Source organism: Gopherus flavomarginatus, chromosome 9 (assembly GCF_025201925.1).
Source record: "Gopherus flavomarginatus isolate rGopFla2 chromosome 9, rGopFla2.mat.asm, whole genome shotgun sequence".
Lineage (NCBI taxonomy): Eukaryota > Metazoa > Chordata > Testudines > Testudinidae > Gopherus > Gopherus flavomarginatus.
This window is the reverse complement of record NC_066625.1, coordinates 88,519,594-88,531,630: the sequence shown is the minus strand read 5'-3', so window position 1 is coordinate 88,531,630 and position 12,037 is coordinate 88,519,594.

Here is a 12,037-nt window from a genome sequence, read left to right as displayed (position 1 = left end):
AATTCCTTGTAGGACAGACATTGCATGGACCCAAGACAAAGCTTTTGTTAATAAATATGTCATTGCTACAGAATGTTTCAGCTCAGGATGCATTTTAACAGCACAAACCAGACTTAGACCTCAGGACAAAAAGCCAAGAGATTTCTCTCTCACCATGTGCTCTTAGAATAATCTTCTGCTTCTCTTCTAGCTCCACAGTTCCTCTGTTTGCAATCCTCAGCTCCTAACACAAAGAACTCTTTGTCTGTACTCTGCCCAAAACACATAAGTAGTGTCTATTCTTGGCCATATGCTTTCAAATGGACTGATGGGATCCCAGGCTATAAACAAGACAATCTGGGCCAATGTCACATGACTAGGATCCCTGGCAAATGCTGTAGCTGCCAAAATTCACCACCGGCACTGTTCCATTGGCAGAAGGAATGCTAGAAGCTGTGCAGCAAACAGGGCAGCATTAAGAACGCCTGAGCCTTGTCTACACTAAAGCAGGCACTATTGCTACCACTGCTGGTGCTGTATCAGTGGTGAACTCTAGCTCTAAAGCTTACTAGAGTAGACAAAGCCTAGAGGCGCTAATAGAAGAGAGAAGCTACAACTGGTTTGCTGACACCTATTTTATCCCAGACTGACCCATCTTAAAAACTGTAGTTTCTCAAACTGACACAATAGTGCCAGTGCACAGTACAGTTAAAGCCATGCTAGCAACATCCCAGGAAACTCGGAGAGCGGCTAACTCACAACCCCAGCATGGTTTCCTCGATCAACATAATTATGGTAAAAATAATAATACTCTCATATATTGCACTTTCCATTGGTAGATATCAAAGCACTTGAACAATGGACATCAGTGTCATTGTCCCCATTTCACAGATAGGGAAGCTGAGGCCCAGATAGGGGAAGTGTTTTGCCCAAGATCTCCCAGCAGGCCAGAGGCAGAGCCAGTTAATTGAGTCCTGGCTTCCTGAATCCCAGTCCAGTGCTCCAGCCACCAGGCAATATTGTCTATCATGTCTCAAATGACCTAGCTGGGTAGATTAAAGCGGGATATTCACAATGGTCAGGGAAGCCCTGTTTGAACCATACTAGCCCTTGAAGCGTGTGAACCCAGCACTCTACTAACATGGTGGACAGAGCTTAAATTCTTAAAATGTGTGCTCCACCGAAGTCAAGCTTCTGCCTCACTCTTGTCAGAGTGCCCTTTGTTTTCCAGCATAAATGGAGACTGGATTCTGGAATGGTTCCAGGCCCAAATTCTTCCCTGTCTCTTTCAAGATTCATTGATGAGTATTTCTTTCCCCATTTTACCACATCGTATTGCACAACGCAGCTTCGCTCAAAGTCAAGCACGGAATTGGTTTAACCAGTATAGATCTCCGGCTGGTGTCTTCCAACCTACCAAAATAGAAGGGAGAGGGGGAAATACAATCAGATAGTAGCTTTTGATAAATTTTCACTTTGCTGCTGGATGCTTTCCCTCCATAAACGTTTGTTTTGAAACACTGCAGATGTTTGTGACTGGTTTCTTTTCACCATCACTGTCCTACCTACTTAACATGGAGTTGCTGTGGGATTTTGCAAATTGAGCCTGAGCATTTATTGGTGCTCCAGATGGGGGATGCCAGGGGAAAGAGTTTCTTATCTGCCATGCAGCGTATTATCTAAGTCAGCCAGCTGTGCTGGCCGAGAGAGGGCTGGGGGATGGACAATGTAAGTGTAAGTGAAGACACAGCATTCCTGGAGGAGAATGTGCAGAAAAGGGACTTTCCAAACAATATGTTGCTGAGATCTATGTCTACAAGCTGCACTGGTCATGGCCGTGGGGGCAAGAAGATCTATGCTGAGCATTGTCACTCCGTCTAAAGTCACCGCCCACTCCTGATACTCCAACAATCCATCATCTTATTTTTAAATGACACTGTCAAAGCAAACCCAGTTCTGCAGTCTCACATAAGCCTTCCAATTAAAGTCAACAGGATTGCTCACAGAATCGTAGGACTGGAAGGGACCTCGAGAGGTCATCTAGTCCAGTCCCCTGCACTCACGGCGGGACCAAGTATTATCTAGACCATTCCTGACAGGTGTTTGTCTAATCTGCTCTTAAAAATTTCCAGTGATGGACAGTCCACAACCTAAGTTCCCTCTAAGCTGCAAGGCCACACAACTGCCTATTAAGCCCTGTGCAGGGGCTCAGGACTCTGGGAGGGAGAGGAGCCCCTTCCTGCCAGCCCTAGCACTGACCTGCCCCAGACTTTTTGCAACCAGGGGAGAAGAAGAGGGCTCTGTCCGTGTGTTGCCCTGCCTTCCAGGCACCGCCCCCTCCCACCCCCGCAGCTCCCATTGTCCGGGAACAGGGAACCATGGCCAATGGGAGCTTCATGGGAGGTACCTGGAGACGCGGAGCCCTGTGTCCTCCTCCTCCCCCAGGAGTCACAGGGACATGGTTCCAGCTACTGAGCAGAGCGGGAGCAGGAGCAGGAGCGGGGCTGGGGCCAGCAGCCTGTCCTGGCCCTGGTGTGTGCCACTGTCACCCCCGGAGCCCAAAGCCCTCCTGCACCCCACCCCCCAACTCCCTGCCCACACCTCAACCCCCTGCCCTGAGCCCCCTGCTGCAACCCATACCCAACCCCATGCCCTGAGCCCATTGCTGCATCCCACACCCCTTCTACACCCCAATCCCCTGCCCTGAGCACCCTGCCTGCACCCCAACCCCCTGCCTGCACCCCAGCTCCCTGCCCTGAGCCCCCTGCCTGCACCTCAACCCCCTGCCCTGAGCCCCCTGCTGCATCCCACACCCCAATCCCCTGCCCTGAGCCCCCTGCCTGCACCCCAACCCCCTGCCTACACCCCAGCTCCCTGCTCTGAGCCCTCTGCCTGCACCTCAACCCCCTGCCCTGAGCCCCTTGCCTGCATCCTACACCCCTTCTGCACCCTGAGCCCCCTGCCTGCACCCCAACCCCCTGCTGCACCTCAACTCCCTGCCCTGAACCCCCACCACACCCCTTATGCACCCTCTGGGGAGGGAAGAGGCGGGGCAGGGAAGGGGCCTCATGGAAGGGGTGGAGTGGAGGCAGGCCCGGGAGCAGTGAGGGGTGTGTGTCAGTGATGCGGCCCTCAGCACTCACAAGTCCCTCGTGGTCATTTGAGTTTGAGACCCCTGCACTATTGTATGGGGAAGACCCTTCTGCACCTGCCCAGTCACAGGCTTCCGTCAGAAAGGATCCTGTCCACCATTTCCTTATTGATCCACCAACTTAGTCCTTAATGCACGGTTTCAGCTCCGAGGAAGGCAATTCTTCAACAAATGCCAAACTACCTCCACAGGATTTGAGTTCTGGAGACCTAGAGACAGTTATAGGGTGGCAAGTTGATTAAAATCCCCCTAGTCTGTGTTCTAACACACTGCCTTGGTAGAAGGGTCGTTTAGCCTCCGTGAATGCTGCTGAATCAACAAGCTTGTTTGCAAGTGGGGAAATTTCCCTAAAAAATTCTATCCTGGAGGCTGGTTGGAGCTATCGTGTAGATCAGCCTAATGGCAGCTTGAATCCAATTTTTGCAGAACCCATTTTGAAGCCAGTATTATATACACGCCACCTTCTTGCAGCTGTTACCATAAACCTGGCGTGTTGCTTCTAACTGTGGTAGATACACAGTTTTCAAAAAGAAGTGTGATGACAGTGGATCTTATAAATCCCTCCCCCTGAAAACGTCTCTTCAACCAAAAGAAAAATTGTTACTTTTGTTTGAAATGGTCCAGTTTGAAAAAAAATCAGAACATTTTAAACTGAAAATTGAATATTTTTTCAATCAAAAATGGATTTAAAAAACCCTAAATGTCTCCATTTTTCAGAGGAAACTATTTGCAGCACATTTAGAAAGGAAAAAAGCCACAATTAAAAAAAATTCCTGCAATAAACAATTGGCATCTTTTGGCCTGTTGTACTCTGGAATTCCTGAACACCCCGTTCCATGTTCCCACCTGAGCTCCCTCTAACAACGAATACAAATATTCTTGTGGCAATGGTGATACTATGGAGAACACGATCAACCAAATTTTGCGCTCACAAGTATAGATATTACATATCTGTTAATATAAATGGGAGCCCGGTATGTGAATTTGAGGACAGAATTTGGGCCTTCACCTACTGAACTCCTCTGTGGGAAGAAGACAATTATGTAAAATTGACACTGTGAAAAGCTAATGACCAGGAAACAGAAACAAAAAGGAGTAACAAAGATTTCTTCTTTCATATTCACCAGTAATGTAATAGTGTCTCAAGATACAATGCTTTAGGTCTTGATTTAAGTACCCCAGGCTCAACCTCACACAGTGTTCAGCACGCTATGTTCCACAACAAACGGAAGTGAATTGTTATTGGTTAATTAGAGTCTGTTCTTTATCAGTTCTGTGCAGTTACAGAACGTACATTTATGTACAGATTCTGCTTTTATTAGAGCCAGTCAACAGTGAAAGTCTGTTACCAGCAGCGCAGCTGTACTACAGCACAGTAAAAGTCATAACCCCTGAAGCCTGAGACTCATGCGTGGTGCAGGGCATATTAACAAATCTCCCGGCATATCGTGTACCTCAGAAGAACCTGTGAAGGGTGAAGTGATGGAGATTATGGCCACATGACCAAGCTTCTCTTCAATGCTCAGTTCTCAAGGTTCAATTTTTGCCACCGCTGCGCCATACGTCATTTGAATGAGTCCTTTCCTTCTAGTGTTTAAGTAAGATGATGGAGGTTCCCCCGTCAGGGAGGTAGAACCATCCATCAGGTTAGAAATAGAAAAGGCCTGTACAGTTATCCAGTCCATATCCCCACCTACATTTTCAATAATGATGGTCCAGATTCCAGAACCCCTTCTCATGCTGAGTAGGATTTACTCACACAAGCAGTCCCACTGCAGAATCATGTAAATACAGCCACCAAATTGAAATTTGATCTTCTTATAGTCCCTTTATCTTATGCTGCAACTGCAATTTCATTCATTCGAAGCTGTAGCTCTTCTCTTATTTAATCTTATAGAAGGTCTTCCAGTAACTCAGTGTAACTGATTCAAAAGGCATCCATTGAGCTCAGGCAGGCCACGCTGTCATTTTCTTGCAGTACCAAGGCCATTTCTTAGGCTCACAACACAATCGCAGACACATTCTGAGATTTGGGGCGAAATCACATGGACTTCAGGGGAGCCAAGATTTTCACACACCATTCACAATCACAATCCTTCATGCCCTTTCTGTACCATGCCCTTCAGATTTTATTACCTTTTGGGGGCCACATGTCCAACAGTTCCATTAACTTCCTTGGGACTATCAGTATAAGTAACTTGAGACATGTCTGGCCAGACATTCCTTTTCATGCACTTTGTTCTGCTGCTCTTGAGTTAATAGGTGCTCACAGAGTTCTTTATGAGGCTCTGGGCTTTTAGCCATTCTCGTTGCTCAGAGTGGTCTTTGCCTATGGACATTATTTTAGCCAGCTCCACTGATTTTTCTAAAACTGAACTCCAGAAATATCTCAGAATATGGTTCTGATTTCCCACATCTGTTATTTTTATGTATTGTTTTAGTCCACACAGATTTATAAGAGGTGTTACATAACTTTGCATTGTATCACATCGTTCAACATGTTTCCACAATTAGAAGCCCACATGTACATTCAAGCATGAGCCTGCCCCAGGTTTGTACATCTTTTAGCCTAGCCAGCCCGGGATGCAAAGATGAGCTGTGACTGTGGTTTTCTTGTTTTTCCCAGGAACTAGACTGTCATTTACTAATGGCCAAGTGCAACTGTGACACGTGCTTCATGTATCACTTTTGCGTTTACATTTTAAAAAAAACCCATGTATCTCTTGAATCATGCACACTGTCAAACAAGAACCATTCTGCAATGCAGGCACAAGCAGATATTTATGCGTGGGATTGAACCATCTCTTTTATGTACACTAATGAGCTCACGTTACAGAAATATTTTAACATAAATATCACTCTTATGAGAAAAAATGTATTTGCACTCAAAATCTATTTAAGGGATGGTATAAATAATGAACAAGTACTGTTTTACAGAAATGAAATGTAACATTCTTGTTGGCATTCACTAGTAGCAGCATGTTGTATGGTTGTTCTCATAATAAGTGTTTTTCATCTTCAGAACGATGTGCAAACGTTAACTAATCAATCTGCACAGCCCTCCTGTGAGGTAGCTGAAGATATCTAAAGTTTTGCTTATAATACACTCACAATCTGGGAAACAAGCATTGTGGAGTCAGAGGCAGCCCAGAGAGCAAGACAGTCTGATCTGAGTGGGAGTTTGGTGCCAAATCATCTGATGAACTGACATAGCGACTGGCAGAAGAAGTTGATAAATACGGATCCTTCTAAAATCCTAGCAGTGAAGGGACTACGGCAAATAGGAATGATCTCTGAGTAGCGGAGTGCCTCGGCCAAGGAGGGATCCTGAAGAATCAGTAGCAGCTTCTATAAAGAATCCCATGTAGAATGACTGTGGAGAGTTCTGCATGATCTAGTTTATGAATGAAGACAAAGAGAGCTATATTCGCGTGTGGTCCACTTAGCCTTCATGATCAAAACAGGCATTCTGCCTTTTGCAAGAGAGTAGAGGGCCAGACTTGGAGCTCAAAGGTGGTGATCAATCACCCAATCACTGATCAAGGGGACAAACTCTGAAAGGAAGCCAAAAAGAAACAGACAGTAAGTGGGCCTAATCTGTGACTACATTAGGAAACACGGACTGAGAGTTCTATAGCCCAAATCAAGAAGACAGGATGGCACAGCACTGCCTCCAGTGCTCTAGGTGAAAGAGTATGTTGGGCATTCTCACTCATTGTTCTACTGTAGGAACAAATGACACGAGCGAAGGACCTGAATGAAGAGCTCAGAACAGAAGCAATGGAGAGATCTCCTCAGTGAAGCTTCCAGTGCAAAACATGAGCTGTAGAAAAGCGAAGAATGATGCAGGAGGCCAGCCAATGGATACACCCATGCTGTAGAATGGAGGGTTTGGGATTTATAATACATTGCCTTTGGCAATGAAAGTTCACTATTTAGATTAGATGGAATCTATTTAAACTGATTTGGGCATTCTGGTCTATCATGCCACACAGGCAAGATGGACTATGTGATAGAGGGTCACATTACTCCAAAAATCACAACAATATTCAGTATCAGAGGGGTAGCCGTGTTAGTCTGGATCTGTAAAAGCAGCAAAGAATCCTGTGGCACCTTATAGACTAACAGACATTTTGGAGCATGAGCTTTCGTGGGTGAATACCCACTTCTTCACATGCATCTGAAGAAGTGGGTATTCACCCACGAAAGCTCATGCTCCAAAACGTCTGTTAGTCTATAAGGTGCCACAGGATTCTTTGCTGCTTTAACAATATTCAGGTTACTCCCAGTCCCCAAGGATAGTCACTTATACCAGGTCAATTGTATTCAGATCTCATACCAAAGACAACAGTGTAGCCAACCCTGTAATCAGCTAACTAAAGAAAAGAAATGAAAGTTGTTTACAAGGTTAGAAACAGGAAACACACAGAAATGAGTTACAGTCTTAGATTTAAAAAGATAATATCAGCTTCTATAATAAGCAGCTCTGTGTGTCATTTAGAGCTGACCCAGGCAAGGCAACATGAGGATCTCTTTATTGCATTTAAGAATCTTTGCCCCTCAGAGTCCAGACAACAAAAAGATCTTAGTTTCTCTTTATCATGGATTTTAACCCACGCCCCCACCCCAGAATTCAAGATGATGGGATGAGATCATGTGCAGAGCGCCCTTTCCTGGAGGAAGTGAGGAATGCAAGCAACAAGATCTCTGTCTTTTGATGCTACACAATGCCTTGTTTGCCTTCAATAAGCCATCTTGTGTGAAGGACGAGCACTTTATCTGAATTAATGCTTCTTTTCCTGTTTGGTGACTTACACAATTACAGAGGTTTATAATGCAAACATTGAATATAACTTTATAACATGGTTACAGAAGTTATAAGTGAGATCAGTATATGCAGCATCCTACACTATTCATAAGATCTAGACACCAAACATATTCTTACAACTCTAATATTTATCTTACTTGTGGGCTAGTGTTGTTAAGCCAGACTGGTTTCCAGCTACGCACTTGTCAGTCTTCGATGAGGCTCTGGACCTTGGCATGAGCTGGCACCTGGTCTTCCCGCATCACAGGAACAAGCAGCAATCTGCAGTCTCTCATTAAAAATCAGCTGTCCTACCAGAGGAGAGAAGGTTAGTAAAGATCATACCTATATTTTTGAAAAGAGCACTTGAGTGATCTGGGGAATGTAAGACTTTGAGCTTTGCTTCTGTACCCAGCAAGCTCATTGAAAAGACCACTCAAAACAGAATTATAAAATACCAAGATAACCAAATATGAGATATGATCTAACCGACATCGTGGCTTCTGTGTAAAAAAAAATCATGCCTCACTAATCTACTCAAATTCTTTGAACAGGTCATCAAAATAGTGGGTAAAAACTGGTTGATTTGGACTGTCCAAAAGCCTTTGACAAAGTCCCTCATGAGAGGCTACTCAGGAATCTAAGTAGTCATGGGGTGAGAGAAAGTATTGTCACAGATCAGAAACTGGCTAAGAGACAGAGAACAGAAAGTAGGAATAAGAAATCTGTTTTTCCATGGCAAAAACTTAACAGGAAAGTGCCACAAGGCTCCATTCCAGAACCTGTGTTGATTAATATTTTTTTAATTATCTGCAAAAGGAGTCATTTATCTTAGAGAGGATGCAAATAAGAATGGATAAGATAAAGATACACTAAATAAAGAAAGTAGATTTTCACTCTCTTATAATGCAAAAACAAAGGGACATTCAATGAAATTGAAAGGTGACAAACTTAAAACTGATAAGAGGAAACTTTTTCACCCAGAACACAATTAACCTGTGGAACTCATTGTCCTGTGACGTAATTGAGGCCAAGAGCTTAACAGACTTGAGGAAAGGATTGGACATTTCGATGGATGATAAAAATATCCAGAATTATAATAGTAAGGATTAAAAGTAACCAAGAGTTTTGGGAGCAGAAACCCTCATACTTCAGGCATCAGCCAGCCACTAACTAATAGAGGTCAGGAAGAAACTTTCCTTGTAGGCAGGCCATGCCACAGCTGCCTTCTGCATATATTCTTGCGCCTCCAAAGCAGGTACTGGACACGGTCAGAGACAGGATAACTGACCAGATGGACCGCTGGTCTGGTGCAGTCTGGCAATCCCTTGTTTGAGAAGTGCTAACATGGGCACAAGCTTTATTGTGGCCCAGGCCTGTCTTATAAATAACAAGTATCTCTTGTTAGTAGAGAAGGTAGTTTCATTTTTTAGAATGCGTCTCTTCTTTCCCCACTCATTTATTCTTTTTTTCCCCTTCCAGACCCGGTTAAACTAGACTAGAAACCTGTTAAAGGCCATTTCTTTACAAGTCTGTGGGTATTTTCTTTTTTTAAAGTGACTCCCACCACCACCCCCCTCTGTTGCTGGAAAACAATTCCCAGAGGAGACCATGTTGCTGTGCAAGAGGAGAGACTAAGAGTTTGAATTTGAATACATCTTAATAAGTACTTGTGGCACCTTAGAGAGACTGAAGCGCCACAAGTACTCCTGTTCTTTTTGCAGATACATACTAACACCGCTGCTACTCTGAAACCTATCTTAATAAGTGTGAGTCTTCTACTGTAAAGCTTAATCTGACTTTTTCCTATAGGTAAACCACTGAGATCCCTGGAAATTTCCATCCGGGCACTTCTCTAATGAAAAACTCAGGCTTGATCTCTGAGGTCAAATATTCTGAATGCAGTCTCTAGTTTGGACCACTGTTCTGGAAAACTTGATTAGGGCTGTGAAAATGAGTTTTTATTAGGGAGGACTGAGTTAGTGCCAAGGTTTATTTTTCAAGGGAGTAGACCTAGTCCCAGCAACAGTTCCAGGATTGTGCTATTCTGGGTGCCCTGGCAATGGTTTATGGCAAATATGCAACCAAAGTCTGGCTTGGCTGGTAATGTTTGCTTTGGATGAGTTGCTATGGGATTACAAATGAAATGCTTGCTAACTTGGTGCAGGTATCATTCCACCTGGATTTTCTTTAATATTTTGTGCACAGTTTTACACATTCATTATTACAGTTCCTGAGCTCTGTTCCAAAAAAAGTCTCAGTGCTAAGACACACAAAGACAACCACTAACCAGCTGAAATAGGAGCAAGTTGGATCTGCTCGCAGAGACAGAGAACCCACTCATGGATGCCAGGCTTGTATAATTTTTGGTGGTGCCCAGAATGGGTCCAAGCAGAGCTGTCCTGTTCATAGGACAGACCAGGGCAACTGCCCTGGGACCTGCATTTTGGGGTGCCCTGTGCTTCAGTGGGACGCAGGGTTCAGGACAGCCTGAGGGTTTAGCAGGGGCCTGGCACCAGCAGCAGTGACCGACCTGGTCCCAGGCCACCCCTCTTCCACCCTGTCACTTTCCTGTTTCCACCCCCTCCCCTGAGCAACACCAGGAGCTGGTGAGGTGGGGTGGGCTGGAGCTGGGTCACTCACTGCTGCTGGCACCAGGCCGCCCTGGACCCCATATCCCCCTGAAGCGTGGGGCCTCCCCAAAGCATGGTAAGCGCAAACCTTGGTGGAGCTGGGCCCACGTTCCTAAATACTGGTGGAACATGGGCACCATGGGCCCATATAACTTGCCAGCTGTGTACACGCCCACTCTTAAAAGTCAAAATAAAACATGAAACTCACTCCTAACTGGATGCTTTTCATGGAACTGGTGATCAGCTCTCTCAGCGGAGTTTAGGAGTTTATGCTGTTTAGTGACCCTCCCAAGAGGGTGTGATGGGGTGTCTACCCCCACACAAGGCAGAGCAAGTTAAGTTAGGTCAATTAACCTTATAGGTTGCACCTGGAGAAGCAGGGCTTAATAAAGCAGGCTGGAAGATGACATTCAGCTGGGAAGGAGCACATTAGGTCTGTATAAAGGGACGAAGCTGAGAACAGAAGGGAGCCACAGAGGAAGGAGTATGTGGTTATTTCCTGGGCTGGGGGTGGGTGAGTAGAGAGTTTGCCAAGAAGTGAGAGGGGGATGTTAGTCTACAGTTACTCCTTGGGAGGAGGGAGTATGGGGTGGAGATGATAGGGAAGGAGTCTAGGGAAATAGCATGGGGTCTAGATGCAAGCAGATCATAGCTGCTGCACATAAGGTCCTTGGGCTGAAACCCAGAGTAATGGGCAAGCCTAGGTTCCCCTACCAGCCACTAGAAAAGTGGCCCAGGACCTGGCCTTGGAATGGCATGTGGGCAGCTGATCTCATGGGATTTTAATACCCAAAGGTAGAGGACTGTACAGGACCCTGGCCGGAGGGCTGAGTCACTGAGCACTGAGAGTCCCAGGGAGCAAGGAGGGATGGAGTGTGAGTGACTGTCAGAAGGGAGTGTCAGATCTGAATGGTGCTAAGCCCAAGATGTGGCCACAGGGAGGCACCCCACTAGTGAGCAAATGCCATGACAGGGGTTTTACGTCTATAGAGTGAGTAGTCTCAGACTAAAATAAACCAGGAATGCTTGGGGGAAGAACCTGTTGAAATGTGCTGTGCTTGCCAGGTTCATCAGTAAATGGCATGCTCAGCAAAGGGGATGGATTGACAGTCCTAGGAACTGAAGGCTTCCATTTACCCCAGAGCATAGGCAGGAGCAGTGCAAGCTTCCCTGCATTTCCCCATCATTGTACCTCAGCCCTGTCCTAGACAGACCACCCCTAGGGTCATGATCCTGCTGACACATCCCACAGGGAGCCAGTTAGTGCCAAATTTGGGCAGGTGTCCATGGGGAACAAAAACCCAGTTTCCCCATCTACCACCTCAGCCTAAAGAGACACCCACCAGAGCGGAGTCACCAGGGATAGACCCGTGGGAAACTGTCAAAGTGGAAAATGTGTAATGAGGATTAACGAGACGGTTCCCAGCCTCAGAATGTGCGAGGTGCTGGCTGCACAAGCGCCCTTCT